Source organism: Anastrepha ludens, chromosome 4, assembly GCF_028408465.1.
Source record: "Anastrepha ludens isolate Willacy chromosome 4, idAnaLude1.1, whole genome shotgun sequence".
Taxonomy (NCBI): domain Eukaryota; kingdom Metazoa; phylum Arthropoda; class Insecta; order Diptera; family Tephritidae; genus Anastrepha; species Anastrepha ludens.
In genome coordinates this window covers 2869766-2892664 of record NC_071500.1, presented here as the reverse complement: position 1 = coordinate 2892664, position 22899 = coordinate 2869766, and the positions used below count along the sequence as shown (strand labels likewise).

The 22899-nt window shown below is 37.8% G+C and overlaps 1 protein-coding gene across 3 annotated transcripts in view; it reads right to left on the bottom strand.

Moving 5' to 3' along the window:
* Window positions 1-22899, bottom strand: part of LOC128861552 (talin-1) — a 56401-nt gene that overhangs the window by 23985 nt on the left and 9517 nt on the right. For all 3 annotated transcript variants that reach the window (XM_054099754.1, XM_054099756.1, XM_054099755.1), the window contains exon 2: window positions 9918-10016. The gene's annotated coding sequence lies outside the window, so the exon portion shown is untranslated. The remainder of the gene's footprint in view (window positions 1-9917; window positions 10017-22899) is intronic.

The window sequence follows — 22899 nt, the reverse complement described above, 5'->3', positions numbered from 1 at the left end:
TGTATGTATGTATGTATGTATGTAACGGAATCTTTGAGCTTAATTTTCACTGGCTTCTAAAAATCTGATCGACTTGGAATTTTGCACACCTATCAAGGACCGATGACAATGCAATAATTTGATAAAAGTTTTCCATTATCCTTATTAGGATTGCCAGGATTAATATTTTCTTATTTTACCTGTGGGCAAAAAGTAAGGTGAATTTGGTTGTAAAATGAAAAATCTTTATTTATTCTTCTAAATCAATTTCATCCCCTTCAAAACAATTCCCTCTCGATGAAATACACTTATGCCAACGATTTTTCCAATCCCCGAAACATGCCAAATAGTCCATTTCCAGTATAGCCATCAGCACCTTCTTCGATTCAGCTTTTATCTCCTCAATCGACTCGAAACGCGTTCCTCGGAGTGGTCTCTTGAGTTTTGGGAATAGCCAGAAGTCACACGGAGCCAAATCAGGCAAATACGGTAGTTGCGGAACGATATGCGTGGAATTTTTGGCGAAATGGTCACGAAGAACGAGTGCAGTGTGAGACGGTGCATTATCGTGATGCAAAAACCAAGAGTTGTTGGCCCATAATTCTGGTCTTTTTAGATGAATTGCTTCACGTAAACGACGCTTAACGCTCAAATAATATTCCTTATTAACAGTTTGGCCAGGTGGAAGGAATTCATAGTGCACCACACCATGAAAATCGAAAAAACTGGCCAATGGAGTGGGTAGCCGTTTCTCAGGCTCCCTCCACGAAATAAGTTCTTCATCCCGATTACTTCTTTATCACGGCCGATAATTGCATAGCTTTAGGCTCACAGTCGATAAGAAAGGAATTAAATATAACACGAATATATCGAATCATTAATTCACTGACTGCAATGATGACAATAATTTTCATTCATAATAAAAAATAGTTAAAAACAAAAAACTAAAAAGCACGAACTAAAAAGTAGAAAATAAAAAATAGTTTAAAAAAACTAAAAAACACGCTTTTATTGCCAATCGAACTAAAAAGTATAAAATAAATTTTAATGACAAAGATACCTATAATGAAGTAATAGCAAATCGAACGATCAGTCATAGTCAACTACCTCAGAACAGAATTATAACAAAAATTAAGATACAAATAGAATAATTCATATTAGAGTTAAAAGGGTGGGATGCATTTTGCTTCACTTTCATAACCCTCTGTACATAGGTAGTTGCCAATAGAATGATTGTAATATTTACTATATCAAGCATCCCATTTTTTATTTTTGCAAAAATTATCGAGTACGACCAGGTGAATCTGATTCACGTTGATTGGGCAACCACAACTGTATGGGCAGTATGAGAATCTTATAAATTGTTCTGAAAGGAAAAATGCAGTCTTCCTAAAAAATATGTAGAAACGTAGAAAACACAACAAGCGAAATTCGCGTTTACATATGTATTTGTCTGATAATAAATTGTATCTTTACTTACTTTTTGAAAAATGTAAACCCATTTTTGAGTTTTGGTTTACTTTAAAAACGTGAAGGCACATCGGACAAAACGCAAGGCAATTGTGTGAAGATTTTTTAAATCGTTACTGCAGCTCGATCGAGCGATTCGTGGAGAACGTAGACCCGTTAGGCCGTTCAACGCTTCCGAATGCCCGACAACTGATGAGGCACGTTGTGATGTGACACCAACAACGCTACGTCGCACAGAACGGACGTCGTAACGTTGATTTTTCGTATAACAATTTATAAAAAAACAATAACGATAACAACTGAAGCTTAACAATTACAGTTACAATAACAACAACTATAGGATTTTAAACGTTAAGTCCGCGACGGCGAGTAACGAATGAGTAAAACAATAAAACACGCGATAAACAGCAATCAGTAGACGATTGATTCAAGGCTGTTGGGCGATTAAGGCACACGAAATTAAATTAATTTTATATATCAACGTTTAGTATAAAAAATGTATACGTTTTCAAAGAAACATTTGCGTCTCTAAGGCACTAAAATCTGCATCTTAAGGCTATTGGTGTTTCTTGGCTTCGTGTCAGTGTGACACGAAAGGCACTTGGTTATTTATTTAATTAAAAAACAATGTTTAAAAGCGAACCCGTTAAATATACACGCATTTCTAATAAAATCGTTGACAAACGAGTGTTAGTGTTATTCGATGAGCACAACCGTTCGAGTATTCTAGTTATGGTTTTTTCTCCTTTTTTGCTTTAAGAAAATATTTCAGTTCTACATTTTGCACAAGTGCATCGTGGCAGGTCGCAAGCACAACTGAGTTCGTCGAAGCGGCCAACACTTTCTCCCAGCTGAACTGCTAATATCACGGCCGCGGCTGATGCTGCTTCACGCTGCTGATGTCCTCTCCGATCTGTGGTTAGGCCTAGAATGATGTGCTCCGTCAGCGACATATCGTGGACCACTGCCGCAAAACTCAGCCATTCCACAAGTCGTAAGCATTGAACGCCTGGTGATGGTGATGGTGATGATGGCACAGTTGCGTCGGCGATGATGAAGATGACGGCATATCGCAGCGTACGTAATAGCGCGCATGCGCCATCGGAAGCTGCGCATCGCAACGCTTTCAAGGGAACAAGAAATGTTCGAAATAGCATCGGCGGTGGTGACAAGGGCGGCAGGAAGACAACGGAGCAGAGACCAAGTCAAGCCAACAGAATAGACCACAGAGGGGAGAAAAGTAATGGCCCAGCGGCAGTAGAATGATGTTCTGATGCTCCGCTGATACAAAGTGGTTAGCAATTGCCTGGGCTAAATTTGTGGTGGACCGATTTGGTGGGTATACAATAACAACTCTTGTGCGGCAAATCTATTCGCATAAAGCGTTAAAACCACACTCCATGGGGTTGGATTAAAGAAACGCGCGACAGTCAAGTCAACCACCACTTTGAAAATTTGCACTGCCCAAAGAGTTTGAGGAAGACAGAAGTAATAAAGGCTGCGAGAAAAAATGAGCAAGCGCTCACATATATGCATTCATACATACATGCCTGCATATATTCATATGCCAGAAAGCACAATGAATAAGTATATGAGTGTGAATGTAGATAGATTCGAAGCAGTAGCGCCTGTATATAGGCTTCGCTTTTTCAGCTAACAATACCACTGCAATAGATGCGCCAATGTTCGAATTTACATACGCACATGACATATACTCGCATGTATATTTACGCATAAGATGGATGGATTGAGTGTCACAGCGCTGCAGACATGGACAACAAACAATCTTCGAATAATACAATTAATGCTAACAAACTGATTTTAGCGATTAAATTAATTTGGAAGTATATTGAAAACAACAAAAAACTCAATGACAACTCAGCACTTGCCACCCATAGCGAGAGGATGTTCTCGAGTAACAAAGCCAACAGGATAACGAGCTCAATTTCGTTCGTTTTTTTAGTAAAGAAAAATTGTAAGTCAAAAAAGCGAAGTCATGTTTTTATGTAGAGAAGAACTCGACAGGATGCCAATATTGCAAGCAATTCCCAAAGCAACGGTCGTGCAGTGTGAACATCTAATTAAAGTAAATATGCATGCATACTTTGGTGCAATAAACACGAAAAAGCTCTTTACCTTTCTCGCTACACCTACGACTTTTTTACTTCTCCCTTCATCTTAAAGAAGCATTGATTAATGCAGTTTAAGATCAATGAAGAGGAATTCCGGTGGCACTAATACTTAATTGATCCACAGCTAAGATTATCAAAATATCAGACGCTATTTATATACTTTCAAGTATGTATAGTGAAGTAGGAAAGTAAAGCATTCGCTTCTGGTGATACCTAATTGACGGTTCTTGCTTAAGTTCTTAATTGTCCTCCTGCCTTCCAACGAGTGCATAACATAAAAATTTTACATTCGCACCACTCGTAAAATGGTCATATTCCTCTAAGAGATTGCGAAATCTATCAGCGCTCACATACACACACATACATATGCGATAAATACAATTTTGTATACTTGCTAACGGCACACAGGCACAGAGCAGCCGCCACGAAATCTCTACTGGCGCGACAATGTGGCGCCTAGCGACCATTTTGTCTGAAACGCGTAAACACAAGCTCCAATATCCTCCAATGCAGGCGGGTATGTGAGTGCCACATTTTTGCGCGTGTACGTACTGTGCGATATTTTACTGAACGAGCAATTTCATGTTGTTTGCTCAATACTGAAAGGACAAAATGTCACGAAGCTGCGACAGCGTGGAGCCTTTCTGTGATTTTGCAATACGTGTATTTTTCAGCAGTTGCCAAGTCTACGATTCTTTCACTTCTCAACGAGGTATTCTTTTCCTATTGTATACATGAAGTGCTACTTATTTGTCTGCAAATATGTGTATGTGGAAGTTTTCACAAATGAATTACGTACGAGAACCAATAAATATAATACAAATAATCTAAAGCCTGTTTTCTCGGCTCTATTCGCCGAGCCGTTAAACGTCAACTGACCTTTAAGTAGGTAGGTGAAATGGTTGAAGTACCTCAAATAGCACTAAACCGCCGTTTTGATACCATTATGAGACCTCTAACAGGCAGATATCTACAGCCAGCCAGAGCTGTTGATATAATGGAGGAGATTGATGGGATTTAGGTTGGCGATCTGCTCCAGGAGCGAAGAAAGGAGCGCCCAGTGACCTTAATCGTCTGGCTGCCAAACTCGGACATTTGCTGAGAAAGTGTTCAACAGTCTTCTTCTCTGAAAGGTCCCCACAGCTTCTGCAATGGGGGTTAAATGGTAACCCTAGCTTTTCCGCGTGTGTGCCGATCCTACAGCTACGACTGTGGAAATTGAACGCCGAGAAGTTCAAAGGAATTTCTGAGTCCTTCGTACATTGTACTGGAGCCAAAGGTTTTTAAAATAGCACATGAAGAAATGGAGCTCCATCTTTTCTGCGCTTTCCTGAGAAACAATTTATGCAGTTCCCCTTTAACAATTGTCAGGGGGATGCCGATGGCCGGGTCGGAGATCTCTGAGGCCAATTCAGTCCCCTTCCTAGCAAGCTCATCAACAATGTCATTTGCCTCTTTGTCCCTATGTCCTGGAACCCAGATCAGAGAAATGTTATCTGCACACCCAGGAGATTTGATCTATTTGCAATTTACTAGTTTCCTTCTGCACCATGGCGTCGTCAGAGCCTTGATCGCGGCTTGACTGCCGCTCCCGCGTTCCCTAGCATTTTGCCTGCAGGATCCCAAAGACTTCTGCTTGAAAAACACTAGCAGTATTCGGCAGCTTAAAGGAGATAGATAAATTGGAGGATTTAGAGAAAACCCCTGCTCCGACTTCCGATTCCATCGTGGAACCGTCAGTGACGACAGAGGTGCAAGCTTCGGTGCAGATTTTCCCCTCAATCCAATCCTGCCTATTTGGAATCCTGCCTATTTGGAAGTATTGCTCTAGCATGACCCTCAAACTCTAGTTTGCGGATAGAGAGATCCGTTCAAAGTTCTGAGAAATACGGTGTTAACTGCTCGAAAATACTACCATGTCCCTTGAGAGAATGCCTCCGGGGGCCAACCTTCTTTAACATGATTGCACTTTGAGCTGCGATGGAAATAACGTAAAAGTCGATGGGAAGTAAGTATAAAACGACATTCAGGGCAGCACTGGGGCAAGTTTTACATGCGCCGGTGATGCCAATGCATGATGTCCTTCCCACCAAACCAGGCATCCATACGTTAAATTTGGCCATGGCTTGGGTCCCCATTTTTTACCGAACATAGATTTGCAGGCGTAGAAAGCTATACTGGCCTTTAAGCCTTTTCTCTTTCTCAACTACGTGGTAAGGATATATTTGATAGATTCGAAATTATGTCTGGGCTACATTAGAAATTCACTCTTTTGTTTAACTAGTTTCCAGGTAACGTTGGTAAGTGGTACCCCTTATAATTTAGGCTACTACAGCGATGGAAACGCTAAGCATTATTTGGAAGAATGAAATCAATCAAACTAAAAATGTCCTCTACTGTACATGCCACGTCTAAACTGTAAAACCTTTTTACTCTTATTTTTACCTTTTATTTGTTTACGGCGGCCGCCGTAGCCGAATGGATTGGTGCGTGACTACCATTCGACGTTCACAGAAAGAACATTGGTTCAAAACTCGGTGAAACACCAAAATTAAGAAACCCATTTTTCTAATAGCGGTCGCCCTTCGGCAGGCAATGACAAACCTCCGAGTGTATTTCTGCCATGAAAAAGCTCCTCATAAAAATATCTTCCGTTCGGAGTCGGCTTGAAACTGTAGGTCCCTCCATTTGTGGAACAACGTCAAGACGCGCGCCACAAATAGGAGGAAGAGCTCGGCCAAACACCCAAAAAGGGTGTACGCGCCAATTATATATATATACACATAGTAGAAAAAGTCTGCGTTCACCTATGCAAATATTCTTTGCATTAAAAAAAGTTCAAAACAATAAATATTTCAGACATTTTTTTTAATGAGTTTTATTTAGTTCACTTAAACGTAACTATCACACATATTTCGCTACCAATAACAAAATCAAATTTAAAATGAGATCACATAAAATTAAAAAGGCCATTCAAACTAAACGGAAAAAGTTTGCGTTCACTTCAATAATAATAAAATAAAAGGCTTAAGATCATAGGAATGTTTTAAAATTAATAGCTAGTTGGATATCCACGCCTTTTTATGACTTCTAGAAGGCGTCTTTTCATTGATCCAACTAGTTTGGCTGTTATTTCTGGACTTATGGCTTCCCATTCCTCTTTAAGCGCGTTCTTAAGCATTTCCTTGCTAGTTATTATACGCTCTCGTTTTTTTTTTCTAGAACGTCCCATGAGTGCTCAATGGGGTTAAGGTCAGGTGATTGTGGGGGTGTGCGAAGTTGTTTTGGAACATTATACAACAACCACAACCTAACAATCTCTGCTGTGTGTTTCGGGTCGTTGTCCTGTTGGAAAACAAATCTTTCACCGAGTCCCAGTTTGATTGCACTTTCTTTCAAATTCGTTTTTAAAATATCGAGATAATCATATCTGTTCAAAACGACTCAATAAACTGTATATTTCCAACGCCCGAACTAGCCATACACCCCCATATCATGGCACCTCCTCCCCCATGCTTTACCGTAGGTACCAGATTTTGCTTTCCAAGTGCCGTTCCGTTTTTCCTCCAAATAATTTTATGACCTTTTATCCGATAGCTCTTACTATTTTGCCACAAACTTACAATGATTTTCCTTTCACCAATATCTATTTCTTTTCGCCTTTGGTCCACAGTAGCAAAAAATGTATTTCTAATATCAATTTTTCCCTCTTTAGATTTGTTCTTAACCGCGTCAACTACATGAATGATTTAAAATTAAATTTAACGTAATTGCCATGCAAATAATCGTCACTATTCGAAATGAACGCACACTTTTTCTGCTCAGCCTATTTAAGAAACTGTACTACAATCCCGTTATCTGAACACGACGCAGCTCAAACTCCAAAAAATTTTGTTCATACCCTCTACGAATAATTTTCTTTGAAATAAGTGAAAAGAAATAACTGAGAGTTTTAAGATAAACACGTTAAATTATTTTAATACTTTATAACAGTGGGTGAACGCAGACTTTTTCTACCATGTGTATATATATAATATTTCTTTCGAAGTAATATAGAAAGATGCCGACTATACAGCTTTTCAAAGAAGCTACCTTTTGGAAGTGGCATCATTTAAAATCCGCCAAAAAATCGACTCACTAATGCCTAATTGTTGAGAACGTCGAGATATTGAAGATGAAGGTTTTTCAACAACACTTTGCGCTACGGCAGCAAAATTATCGACAGAACGTCCAGTTTTTAGTCTTCCAGTCCTTTTTCTATTCTCGACAGAACTAAACAGACAGAACGATTAATTCCACCAAAAAAATCACGATTTTGCTATATTTTGTTCTTAAAGCTCGACCATTTTGAAAGGTGTGTTAGTACGAGGGTTGCTATTTATATTTCTGGCTTTGGGCACTTCTAACATAGTGTTGCCAGGCGCCATCTGACGTCACAATTTTCGGATGAACTCAAATCTTTATACATCAAGCAAGCCCCATCCTTTAGTCAATCTGATATATCACGTCAAATATTATCAAATAGTTTGGAAACCGGCGTTGAAATTTGGAACGTTTACTGAAGAAACTAAAACAATTTTAAACTTAAAAACTACCCTTAATATTACGTATACACCCGCTAGAATGCATAGCAAGTTAAACAATGCTAGCATTGACTCTATGTGCTCTGGGGCAAGAAAGCATCAATCGTAATCTCTAGAATATTGCTGACTGTAGGCGAGCAAAGCGGCCTTTGTGCCATAGCAGAGGAGGGAGAGGTTTCCCTCAGGGTGAAGTACTCTCGCCTCTCTTCTGGTGTTTGATAGTGGGCTCCCTATTAACAAAAATGGAAGACTTCGTTCACATCCGAGCTCATGCGGATGAGGTTTGTGCACTATCAGCCGGGATACCTCGCAGGGAGATTTGTGGAAAAACACAGAGAACTCTGAATAAGATTGAGGAATGGTGCACTTTACAAGGTCTGCCTTGGAGCGTTTTAGAGAAAGATTCTGCGGATAATGTTTGGACCTTTGCTCGTTGCCGACGGCAAGTATCGTAAGCGATGGAACAATGAGTAGTATGAGCTTTACGACGACATGGACATAGTGCAGCGAATACAGATCCAGCGGTTTCGTTGGCTGTCTCTTCTCGTCCGAGCGGATACAAACGATCCGGCTCTGAAAGTATTCGATGCGGTACCAGCAGGTGGTAGCAGAGGAAGACGAAGGCCGCCTCTGCGTTGGAATGATTAGGTGGAGAAGGACTTGGCTTCAGCTGGCGCCGGTTAGCGCGAGAATGAAACGACTGGCGCGCTTTCTTAAACTCGGCCAAAATCGCTTAAGGGGTTATCTTCAGTCAAGGAGTAGAAGTTGTGAGAAAAAGAATACAACTAAATCGACAACGAAGTCCATCGAGAATAGATTTATTTCTAATTTAGCTGTTGCCGCCGGTTGACAAAATCAGCTGTAAGTGAAAAATGTTAACAAATCTATTTTTTAAACGTTGCCTAACTTGCAGAAATGCCTTGCACCTTATAAACATGATTTTTAAAACTTTAATAATTTGAATCAATTTAAAAAATCTAGGATTCACGTTTTCGCCTTCAATGCAAACTTTGTCGAATATCACTCGACGGCATCGCTCCTACCGACGATCCTCGCTCAGCGATTTGATATTCTTTATACTATTAACCCGAGAGGTGTAGAAGCATATTTGATGTCAAATTTCTTGCGAACCATTTATGTATTGATAGCACTTTTTTCTTTTTCAAAAATGTTATTCAAAATCTCGTCAAAATGGGTAAGATTATATATTCCACAAATTATTTTTAACGTTACCATATAACACATGGGCTGAAAAGTCCCGGACCCAACACATAGATGGCACTAATTGAATTGCATTCACCTCTTTTTCAGTTAATACTAACTTTAAAATAACAGATAGAAGTTATCGCTTAATCGGAGGCCCATTTTGAGACAAGAGATAAATCGTTCTAAGAGTTATTAAAATGTTAGAGTGGCGCTTGAATGATTGCGTTGTCCTTGACGGAAGTTACATTGATGAATAATGCTAATTTTGAACAAAAAACATGCTTCCTTTGTTAGGCCCGGGACTTTTCAGTCCATGTGCTAAATGGTAATTAGCTCATTCTAAGACGTTTTTTTGTCCATGACAATGTATAAGTATAATAGATTTTTACAAGCAGATACGAAGTGAAATAGCGCTGTCACAGCCATATCTGCTAACGATCCATATAATCCCATACTATTTACGTTTTCTTATCATTCTTATCAGGAGAGTATCAACAATTTGCCACCTCATTCTTCCTTTACATTATTACATTACTTTATTACTCACCTTGATTAAAGCAGGAAGTTATAGATTTCGATAGTTGTAAAATTGCGATATTGAGGTCGTTCGTTTTGATTATCTTTGTTAACTTTCGATGTGAGGAATCTAAGAAAATGAAAAATAAAAAATATTAGTTAATGCAGCAATTGATCTGATGAAGCTTTACTTCCCATCTATTCGAATGAATGATGTGAGCAAGAGAAGTAAAGGGAGCACACACATAAGTGGTGAAAGAAATTAGCTTTCCATATTAATTTCCATTAGCTTAAAATTGTATATTTAGCGATATACACGTAGTACAATCCCATCAGCCAATATCCACACCAACAAGAGAAAACATTAACCTAACGGCAAACCGGGGCAACAATGCCAGTCAAGCAATGGACATGCGGTTTATGCCACCGCAACTTGGCATCCAATGCCACGAATCAAACGGAGCAGAACAAGCCGCGCATTACAAATGTAAGCCTCCTTTGCATTGGCTGCTGCATACTCTGCTGCTGCTTTCGTCGTTGCTACCACATTTCAAACACCAAATTGGTGGCATCAGGTTTTTCCATTAAGGCTTTTGCTAAAAATCAATCAACACCCAAGCTTAAGGTTATCTACACAGCGAAAAAAATCGACAGAGATAGTCAAAGTTATTATATTCAATTTTTACACACTCTTACACTTCTAGGCTTTGTTTTAAGTCCTCAACTTGGTTCAACGTTCTCGTTCGAAATAGCTTTAATAGCGGAAAGCAACTTGCACGGAGAATGCATTTGACTTAAAAAGTATGTAATTACTTTTACATTTCTTACTGTGTATTATTTTTCCAATTTCTTTTACCTTCAATAGAATGTTGGATTCTCCACTAGATAGCCATTTGTAGCCAAATGCATCAAAGTTGTCCACCTCAACCTCTCAAGTGTAGGAATGCTACCAGGGCCTTTATTAGAAAGAAGTGATGGCGACCACCTTTGACGTTACGACTACTTCGGCCGTAATCTCTTTTTCCAGTTTGCCGTCAGAAGAGTTAGAAGTCGAAAACATAAATAGAGAACCGATCGAATAATTTGAGTGCGAATAAATACGCACTCGTCCACATCATACAGACATGAAATATATACTATACAAGTCTAGTGGAGTAAAGTGCGCCTGTGGAGTGTAATGCAACAACACTAAGAACTGGGTGCATGTACAAACCAGTCCACCAGACGACTTGGGCCACGTGCCGAACGCACGACAACACGCACAAATTAAATAGACAAATATGTGTAAAAGAGCTGTAGAAGCAGTCGGTAGCTAGAAAAGATATCATATACATACAAACATACACAAACGTAGAGACTGAAAGGTGATTTAGCAGGAGCAGCGCAGGTGCGGAGGCATTTGACCCATTTAAGGCCATAAACGCCTTACCTTCGCTACCGTTGCTTGTTGTCCATTATTGGTGCACCAATTGGGCCGGCATAGCGTAACGGCCACATTGAAATCACTCAGCTAAAGGCAATAGCACCTCTGTAGCGGTATAAATAAACTTGATTACTGTATAAGAATATGCATTCATAGCAAGTGATGCGTAGCCGTCGTGTGGGACGGAAACTATGTCCGTCCATCGATTAGACAGGCAGCTTGTCTGTTCGGCGGATGTAAACAATGTCACGTTTGTTGTTGTTGAATACGTGTGTGTAGGCGGACAGCCATAGGTGGTGCATTGTGGTGTATGCTCCAAATACGAACGAGTTGCATGCCACACATAAAAGTGAAATTGAACTTTGGCGTGCTTACGGCGTGTCAAAATCAACACATTATTATAAGTTTTGTATGCCGTCATTTACTAATACAATTACATATATGTATATCTATGTGCATACAAACACATGAATGTCTGACTGCATTTTTTTACAGTTACAGTGTACTCTGTCTCTTAAGCGGACATTTTTTTCAGTACCACAAGAATTCTCAGGGATTTTTTAAATATGTTTCACTTGAGCGGAGAACACTTTTCGCTCTATCAAAGACAATTTAATTTCCTCATAAGCGGATATGTTACTGTTACAATACTGTTACTTCGTTTCATTCACAAAATCATTTCATTAAATGTTATTATTATCGTTTGAACCAATCGGCATCATTTCTTGAATTGAAATGACTTCACAGGTAGGTAGGTAGGTTGGTGAAATGGCTGAAGAACCACTCTGGCCATTATGAGATCTCCAACAAGCAGATATCTACAGCCAGCCAGAGCTGTAGATGTAATGGACAAAACTGATGGGATTTAGGTTGGGGCACTGCCGCAGGCTGTGGAAGAAAGGAGCACACAGCGACCTTAATAGTCTAGCTGCCAAACCCGGGCATTTATAGAGAAAGAGTTCAATAGTCTTCTTCTCTAAAAGAGTGGATAGCTTCTGTAATTGGGGTTAAATGGTATATCCAGCTTTTCCCCGCGTGTGTCGATCGTCCAATGACTGGTAAGCACAGCTTCGAGTTTGGAAATTGAATGGCGAGAAGTCCAAAGGACTTTCTGACTCCTTCGTATATCGTATTGCCAAAAGGGTTTTCGAAATAACAAATGAAGAAATGGAGCTCCATCTCTTATGCGCTTCCCTCAGAAATAAGTGTTGCGATCCGCCTTTAACACCAGTCAGGGGGATGCCGATGACCGGGTAGGAAGTTTTTGAGTTAACAGACAGTGAAAAATTATTCTAGAAAGCCTAGTTTTGGAAAAACAGACATTTCCAATAACGATAGCCGTTGGAGCGCTTCTACTATCTCATGAATCGCTGGCCAACTCTTCTTAAGATAAACTATAAAATGTGATTGCGGACAAACCAACTTCTTATAAAGAGGTTTATTTAGCAAAAAGCTAAAAGCTTTCTCTTTATATAAGACCGACCACAAAGGCATTGAAATATACCTCTTTGAGGTCGTCAAGCTAAAAATTCTGACTTTTATCTGACTATTTTAATTAAAAAAAAAAAACTGTTTTTAACATTTCTATTATTTCTCTATATTAATGGAAATTCTATTTATTTTGTCAAATATGTATGTGTACATACACACATTTCGGTTTTGGAAATAAAACTGATTAAAAATCTGTCACAAATTATTATTAGCGTTTTAACACTTTTCTCATAAGCGAACACATTATTCGTTTCCTTAAGAGAGACCACACTGCATATGCATTTATGTTTTGTCTATTAGTGGCCCATTGTTTATAATAGCAATTCATAGATAAAACGCCTTGCCAATGAACAGAAAAAAAACCAACAGCAAATAATTTATGTGAGGTATTCAACTTATCTCTTCAACACGTGTTTTGGTATTCTCGAATTCAACTTTGTTTTATGAGCAACTCGCTTGCACTTTCTGTGCATATGTGCGTCTGTAAGCTTCGAGTTTTATTCTGAAATCCGAAAGTTCCGTTCACGCACACAGGTGCATGTGTTCTGTGACACCGCAATTTGTTCGGGTTTAATCTTTTTTGTTTGTTAAAATGATCAAGTACCGGCCATCGGCAGCCAATCACAGACTATACTCGTGTCTGTAGTAGTAGACTGATGATGTGAATTAGTTTACATGCACCTGTAGAAATACAATACATACACAAATAATACAAATTCCCATAGATAATTAACATTTTGACAAGTTACCCAAGGCAATTTTGCGCATTCTGTCGAAGTTTTGCAAATCGAAATAATAGTTTCGGTTCGTCTACATGCAATCAAAAATTCCATAAATCTAACCTATTCTTCACAGAATTCATTTCAATTTTTCAACCAACTTATAGAAAACAAGAAATAAAAAATTTTCTTCGAACACTTGATTCAGTTTCGACTTTTATTTTTGGAACACTCGTACGCAGCAAGCAAACAGATCAACCGAGCAAAACAACCACCAACCAATATAAACTAAAATATGCATATTTTTCTACATATATAGATTATTTACAGAGCATATATATATATATATATATACATATATATGTACTTTATAGATATACTTAATATGTTAACCCTTTGCGGTCGATGCCGCCACATTGGCGACATTCGCGAATCGTCGTAAAAGTCGGTGCTTCCAGTCGGCGGCAAGATGTCACCGAGAGGAAAGGAAAGTTTTCCGGGATCAGCGTTGAGAGTTGAGATAAGTAGAAACCTAGCCACTCTGCACGTCCTACGCCTTACTTTAAAATTAAAAAGAACTGTAGGTATATATCATAAAATTTGTCTCCAAAATTTAAATTTATTTTAGTGTACTCGTATACTCAAAAATAGAGGAGTTTAAGAATGATTGTGAAGGTAATGAAAGTAGTGATGATGCATTAGAATTTGATGTACATCATGAAAATATGAACAGTGAAAGTGACAGTAGCGACGATTACACAGTTCCTCCTAAAAGACAGGAACAGTTGGCTAAGAATTGGCAGTGCCATGGAGAATAGTGAAGATGATGACGAATAGATAGATACGGCTCAAGTAGAAATAATGAATGGGAGGACGTAACAGAAAAATACGACTTGCCTTCTAATTTCACGTTCAGAACTACTTCGCGAATCGTAGGACCGCAAACATCTCAGAATATAACAAGACCGTTGGAGTTTTTCAAATTATATTTAACCGATATATTGATAGATCAAATGCTGGAAACCACTAATGAATATGCACAAATGAAGATAAGTGAGGAACAGTTGGCCAAAAAGTCAATTTGGCATTCATACGAAGGTATTAGAAGAGACCGATTCCGCCAAATTTTCTGGATGTTACATCTACGAGGCAATAGATCCTCTAATAAAACATTGAGAACCCGGTTTGGAAAGGCAAACAACTTTTTGCAAAATATCGACTCCAAGTTTACACAGCATTTTATACCTGGTAAGGATATTTGTGTCTTTGAGTCAATCGTCAAGTTCAAGGGAAAACTTGCGTTCATAACGTCTAATCCCGAACAGCCGACCAAATAGGGCATACGAATTTACGTTTTGGCGGATGCGGAAACGGACATGTATACTCGATTTTGCCCCACTATATAACAACTGAGGGTTTGGAGAAGCCAGAACTTCCTAGTTGACTCTAGTTAAACAACTGCTGGACAACATTTCAAATGCTGAGGGCTATTATTTGTATACTGATAGATATTTTACAAGTATCCCGCTTGCCAATGAACTTTTAAAAGCAAAGGTCCATTTAACTGGTACAGTAGTACAAAAACAATCGTTTGGTGCGGCTTGTGGACTGGAGGAATCATCGGCTCCTATTTCTGCAAAAACGAGACTGGCGCCAATGTAATAGTGAATGGCAACGCTATCGCGCCATGATAAACGACTTTTTGACGCCGCAAATTAAAACCCGAGAACTCCACAACAGTTGGTTTCAACAAGACGGCGCTACTTGCCATACAACCCGTGAAACAATGGATTTACTGAGTTGTCGTTTCGATAAGCAGTTTGGCCACCAAGATCGTGTGATATCACACCTTTGGACTTTTATTTCTGAGGTTATGTAAAGTCGAAATGCTTTGTGGATGAACCAGCTTTGATTGAGTCATTGAAAGCCTACATTACTAAGTTATTCAAGAGATACCGACCGAAATCCTCCAGCGAGTCATTCAAAATTGGTGTGTACGGATGGCCGAATTACGACGCAGTTACTGCCAACCATTGAAAGGGATTGTCTTTAAAAAATATTGTAAATGTTATGAATGGTTCTACATAGACGTAATAAAGATTGCCCAATAAATTTGAATTTTTGTTGTTTTATTTCAATTTAAAGTCTAATACCTTTCAATTGATCACCCTTTACAGATATATAAGTACTATTAAACACAATAAATCAGTTTCAACGCATTCTGTGTTTTCTATTGTAATATTCATATATTTGCTTTAAATCAGAGAAGTTTGTCGATCGCAAAGGGTTAAAAGCCATAAACATAGCACAAAGCAAAAATTAAAATGTTTCAAAGTGAAATATGTTGCTGGTCTAAACCTGTATGAAAAAATTACAAGTTTTTGCGGCAATTTTTTTTTCGTTAATATTTAGAAGCGGTGGCTAGCATTCTGATGACATCTTTTTTCTATCATTCCTTTCAATTTAACTATTGCTTGGGCTTCCTTTCCTACACTTCAACAGTAAGAAGGATCCAAATAGTCTCGATGGTGCATAGGCCCAGTCTGTTTCCAAGCTAATTCAATGAAGGAGTACCTGAACATTCCTTCAGTTTTGCGAACTAAAATTTAAAAACTAAAAAGCGAACTTAAAAAATCATAAGATCGAAAAGAATTCACCGAGATGCCCGATAACAACGCGCAGTCTAATTGGGTGTACAGCATACAAAGAGGCTTCAAATTGGGTGAGGAGGAGCACAGCCAAATAACCAACAAAGGATGTAAGCACCTCTTATATATACTTATACATACGACTATTCCATACGGTGGAAACGTAATATCTACGAATTTGTATGTTTCACATAATTTGTTAAAAAGCAAATTTTTAAATGATTGTGTCTGGTAAAAAAATGTTAATAAAATACCGATTAAAATTAAAAATAATTTAGTGCATAAATTCTCTGTATATTATGTATAAGCGTATGCCCATATGTACGTGTTTATGCACATATTTACGTAAATATATACTCGTGTATGTATATACTGACTAAATTTGTATGATTGCGCTTAAAAAGTATGTTCGAGTATTTATAAATGAATACATACATATGTACATAAGTATGACTTAAGCGAGAGCTATGAATCAGCACAAGATAAAATTGCTTTCATGTGAAAATCGCAAGCGAATGAATAATTGAAAACGAAACTGTTTGGCTGGTAATTCATTACCCTCAAGAATCAGATTCGATAGATTTTTATATTCCCATTTTCATAATTCATTCAGCGCTGTAAGTGGCAATATGACACCAGCTAAGCAAATCTAATGTGTGCTTAATTTTTACCTTTTTTTGCGAAAATTAATATAATAAAAATTATAATACTGGCATTCATATATGTAACATACATAGATAATTTGGCAGTGTATTGAGAATCAACACAACAACTGGGGGGCTACAAATATTCACAGTTCGACGAAAAATACATTTTCTAAAAATTTAATGGTGATTCATCAATTTTGAGAGGGAGAAAGAAACATATGGCGAACCCCCAACACATACATTGGCAGATGCCAATTGAACGACAGCCAAAAATCACAAAAACAAGAAAAACAAAAAATTAACCTAAGACACCCATCAATGATATTTGCTCATCATAATGCGTAATTTGTGTGCCAGAAACCGTCTGTTTCTTTCAAAGCCTTTACGTGCTGATGAAACGCTATCTCGCAGTCGCCAGTGAATTACATGGCAGTGGGTGGACTTTTGACCAAACAACTTAAATCAACTTAGCATTTTCTACCTGCCAGGCATTGCATTTTTTTATTTGTTGTTGTAATTTTAGAATCCACCTTAAGTCAAATTTAAGTAAAATAAAATTTTTCATGAAAGATCCAAAACCAAAAACTGCTCTGGTCAAACTAAGATTTGCATGCACGTACACAAATACGTATATATGGCTAAATATGTGCGCGTACAACTGCATATGACATACGCGCAATGTAATTTGTTTGGAAATACAATTGACCAAAAGCTTTATACATATGTACATATTTTTTTTATTAAAATGTGGATTAAAAACAGCGAAATGTTTTGTTTACCTTGGCTTTTATTTTTATATGAAACACAAAAAAACGACGAGGCCGCAAGAAAAGCAGCAAAAAAATTATTTTTAATATTTTGGTTACCCTACGCATAGAATGCCAGGGGTTTTCAATCAACAGGTTCATACAATACAATTTCAGATCAGTAAACATTGAAACGAACGTTCGAAAAGTAGCTGTATCTAATATGAATGTCGAACTGATAACGAACTTATAACCAATCTTAGTTTTCCAACGTTCATATTATATTTGAAATAGTACCGAAATGGATTAAAAAATATGCAAACCATATACAAAGAGGGGAAAGTGGGTATTTTAATGTTCTGCAAATTTAGCACTCGTTCATTTCTCAACTAAAGATCATCGTGCGTTTGTGTGCGAGAAGCGAAAAGATTAGTATTTTACAAAATTTAATATGAAAATGTTAAAAAAATTTACTAAGATTGTCATAAAATTGCACCGTCCTGAAATCGGTCTTTTAATTTTACTAATTTAATTTACTATTTAAGGGCGTACAATGGGCTTCAATTAAAATTTTAATGGAAAACAGATATTGTCTTATAAATATGTACGTGTATGTAGGTACATACATATTTCCCTTCGAGAAGGGGATGAGCTTCGAATGGACAACGTAAGTTGAACACATTGAACAACCAGAAACGCAAGTAAGTTTTGAGATATCTTTGGTAAACATATCATTCTTGAAATAAAACAAGTTGCATTTGAAATAGGCGTACCATAGAACCACTGCTATTTATTAGTCGAATCATCTTGATTTGACTATGAACTATCGAGATTTCTCCACATTCTATGGCGCAGAGCACCCAGACTTGATCACTCACGCAAATAGTGAAATACTGCTTTCTTAGATTATTCTTGATTGCAGCTTCAACATCTACTGTTGTATGGCTAACCCATCTTTCTGGCATGGTCTGCCAAAGGCCTGTGCCCGGTTATTGTTGACGTAATTCCGAGTATGCCTGCTCGTGGCTTTCTTAACAACTGGCCAATTCTGGATTTCTTGAAATTGGGCCACGTTTTTTTAGTTATTTCGCAGGTATCTGTATTAGTCCATCTGTCAACGGCCTGCTTCTGAAAGAGCAAGATCTGCCCTTTTCCACACGCTTTGGTGACAGCCTATTTCTATCGCTTCGGATTTGTTCTAGCCCGTTCATCAGCTTTATCGGTACCTTCTGTGTTCCTAAGCCTAGAAGTTCTCCAGCACTGAATACAAAACCATTCCTTCTCTTTTCCATATGAACAGCTCGTGAATTTTACACGGCATCAGTTGTTCCTGTTGAAATTCTTATTGAATAGCACCAAATCTTGAGAAAATAAAAAGCAAAGCATACCAGAAGCCGCTACACTCACGACGAAGTAGGGAAGTAGTTCACAATTTGTGAAATCGGACTAGTTGTGAACCAAAAATTGGATTCACCACTTCAAGAGATTTCATGTAGGGTTAAAGCAACAACACAAGTGCTCTAAAGAGAGTGCACGCAAACAAAAATTAATCTTATTGTATTCATTGACATCCACACCATGACGATGGGAGACTGCAAGTGGAATTGGCCAAATAATATACTCATAATGTGGCAAATTATGTCGAGATAACCATCAGCAGGCGGCGTCGGCAAAATAATACTGCTAATTGAACCCTTTTTATGCTGGATACGAAGTCAAATAAACATCACAGCGTTGACAAGTCTTCAAGTCTTTGTGTGAATGCTTGTGTGCGTATTTATTGCAATACATACAAATGCATGTATGTACATACAAACTACTACTAACCGCAGTAAAATTAAGGATAGTCACTAAGAATTAAAGCAACCGGATGCAGAATGAAAATTTCGTTGTTTTGCCATAAAGACTGCTGATATGAAAATTGGAGATGGTTAATTTATGAATAGCAACTATCCAGTGTGTGCATCAGCGAAGAGCATCTCTTTTTAAACGTCACCTATAGCCTGAGAACTATTACAAGCCAAAATTGTATCTTGCGCTAGTTCAATTTACTGCGGGGTATGCACGTGGAAACACCCCCATACGCGCATACGTTGCTATTAGCGCATATTATCTAGCTCTGGCTATAAAGCGGGGGAGACGCATAGAGCTTCAAAAGCTAAAGTCTTTGATTGATTTGTGTCATTGTGATGAGGCGCTCACTGTATAAATACTGTTAGTTTGTTCAACAATGCATTCGGCTTTTATTTACTCGTATTTCAAACTATTACACTCTTTGGCTACATTGTTGTTGAAAGCATAGAGAAGGGGGTAATGTTTGTTTATTGCTCTCAAGCCATCCTATCCTATTACGCTTTGGGCAAACAACTGTCTTAAGCAAAAACAACAACAAAAAATCGCGTTGGTGCAAAGAAAGCCTTCTACGGCTAATCGAGAAAGTGTTTAAAAAACTATTCTATTATTCTATCGAACACTATGAATTGTAATGGAGATGCTGAAACACTATTATACTGCGAATGTGTATTTCTTATCCTCGTATCAGTGTACTCGTGTGATAGTACAATAAGTAACATAATCGAGTAACAAATAATGGAATCGAGATTAGTATCTGTTGTATTTATTGGTATTTCGAATTATTTCGATAACTCTCTAAAAGTTAGAATTACTCGGTATACATCTTAACGTTGACTTACCAACATCTCTGTCCAATGCGTCATATGTGACTCACAAGAGCGTTTTGAAATAAGTTTATGAGCCATATATGACTCATTTCTCTATGCAATTACCAATATATTATAAATCTACATATTTATGAAAATTATAATATATTAGTTTGGGGAAAAAGGAGTCCATTTTTTTTGCGTAAAATTTTTGCGCAAATGGATTAAAACTGTTTTATGGTTGATCTTTACCTGCTGGGCGATGCTACGACTACTAAAATGGTGGCCCACTTCGATTATTTCTGTGATTTTATCGATTTTTTCGATATTTTCTTTAACTTCAAAAATGCTTGAACGTAATCGATGAAACCAAAATTGCACGTAATTAGCTATTGCAGTATCGGCATCATAAACACAATTTACAATTTCAGCGGCCTGTCTTGCATTTTCACCTTTAGCAAACAGAAATTGTAAAATCTACCGACTTTTCTCTTTGTTGACTTCCATTAACACCCTGTAATCCACAACTGAATGGAACAAACACTTTGGCGTATCAATAGGAAAAAAACAGTGGACGTTAAGATTCACTTCGAGATGTGAATGAAAAGAAGCTTTGAATGCAAAGGGTTAAACGACTAAAAAAAAAATAGACCGCAAATCAAAGATACTCACATTTTCTGTTATTATTAAACGGCTATTCGTCAAAGGCTCACAACATTTCAAAAAATCTCTGTAAAAAAGTTTTTTAAAAAATTTTGAAAATTATATATTACAAAGAAAAATATTCATGATGGGATGCAAAGAAAGAAATCGTTGAGAGAATAAAACAACATAAATGATATTTTTATAGTAAGTTCTGATGACAATAATGTCAATAAAAAATAAATGGTCTTTTAAAGAGCGCGCCTAGATGTTGGTTAAGAAAAAAACATGTAAAAATTTAGATTCTTTCAGGTTTCGTTTTTTTCAAAAAACGGCTCTTACCAAGTATTAGCGAAAAATGGTGTCATCATCATTTAAATGCCCACCACGAGTACGCTCACAGGTAAAATCCGCCAAACAGTCGATTCATAAATGCCTAATTGTTGAGAACGTCGAGGTACAGCGGCTATATTCTCACGAAAGTATGGAAGCTTTAACCTTTTTAAATATGCAAAAAAACATAAAAGTCGATTAAAAAAAATCGGCCAAATGAGCCTAAAGCGTCATTAGTAGCAAGAGTTGCCCGTGCTAAATTCTTTCACTCAAATTCGACCCATTCGGTCCAATATTTCCACCAAAAAAATCACGAATTTTGCGATATTTTGATCTTAAAGATCGACCATTTTAATAATAAGTTTTATTATTATAACGAATGTCAAATATGGCATAAAAAAGGTTCAGTCTAGGAATAATTCACTACTGAGATCCAGGCGTGACTTTAGAAAGATCCTTACTACAAATAGCGAATATCCAGATTAATTTGCTGCAATTGCTTTCCCTTATGTAAAATTAAAGCGTGAGTGAAGAGACGATTCAGCACCGTGTGACCTGGATATATCGCACAAGCAGAGCCGACTCGAAATAGGATAAAGCTACGCAAAATAAGAAGAAGAAAGACCTGAACCCATATTAGAAAACTAATTTTAATAAAGCTATATATGTTATTTGGAAGAGAGTTAAGAACGTATTAGAAAGTGACGTTGCTGCAGTCCATGTGTTTTATTTGATTTTCCAAAGTCAGTGAACCCAGAAAGACATACAACGAGGCTTTTGTGAAGTATTTGAAGGCAGCTCAGCCTGAAAATCGTTTCCACGAAAGCAAAAGCGCAATGCCAAGCATTTAGGCTAGTTTCATATAAAAATAATAATTTAAAATATTAGGCAGATGATATGTCCCTCCACATCATAGAGAGGGGCTTCTATAATTGCTTTTCATTCCTTTCCATTCCATTTTGCACTAGACAATTATAATAAATTGGCAGCCGCCGTAGCCGTGCATGAACATCAAATAATAGAGAACGTTTTTTCTAATAGCGGTCGGCCCCCGGACGGCAATGGCAAGCCTCCAAGTGTGTTTCTGTCATGAAATATCTCCTCATAAATAACCATTCACCGTTCGGAGTCAGCTTAACCCATTTGTGTAACAACATCAAGACGCACACCACAAATAGGTGGAGGACCTCGACCAAACACCTAATAAAAGTGTGTATTTTTTTATTATTTTAATTGCAATAAAAAACATGTAAGTACTCGTTGTAACAAACGTGTACGTCAACAGTAAAATTCGTGAATCTGCTCCGTCACATCAATGTCGTTATCTAATAAATAGACAAGTGCTTCCAATTCCTTACACATGTGACTATTGCCATGCCAGAGCAATGGAAATGTGCGAATATGATGTATAAAATTCCTAGGCTCCAGTCAGTCGGGCACCGTTGCTACGGAAACAACTATAAAACGTGGCATTTTCATCGCCAACAATAACACCAACGTCTGCAATGGAGGAGTAAGCTGCCAAGTTCATAAGTCCGAATGAAATGGATGAGGACTGCAGCAGGTTGTGTGTAACCTCTCGACCATCTCTGGCGGAACTATAAATTGCATTAGGAGCTCATACACATTGTTTGTATGTATGTAGATAGGTACAAATGCGAAATGTACATGTGTACTGATGTATTTATGCGCGTAGTACGCTGT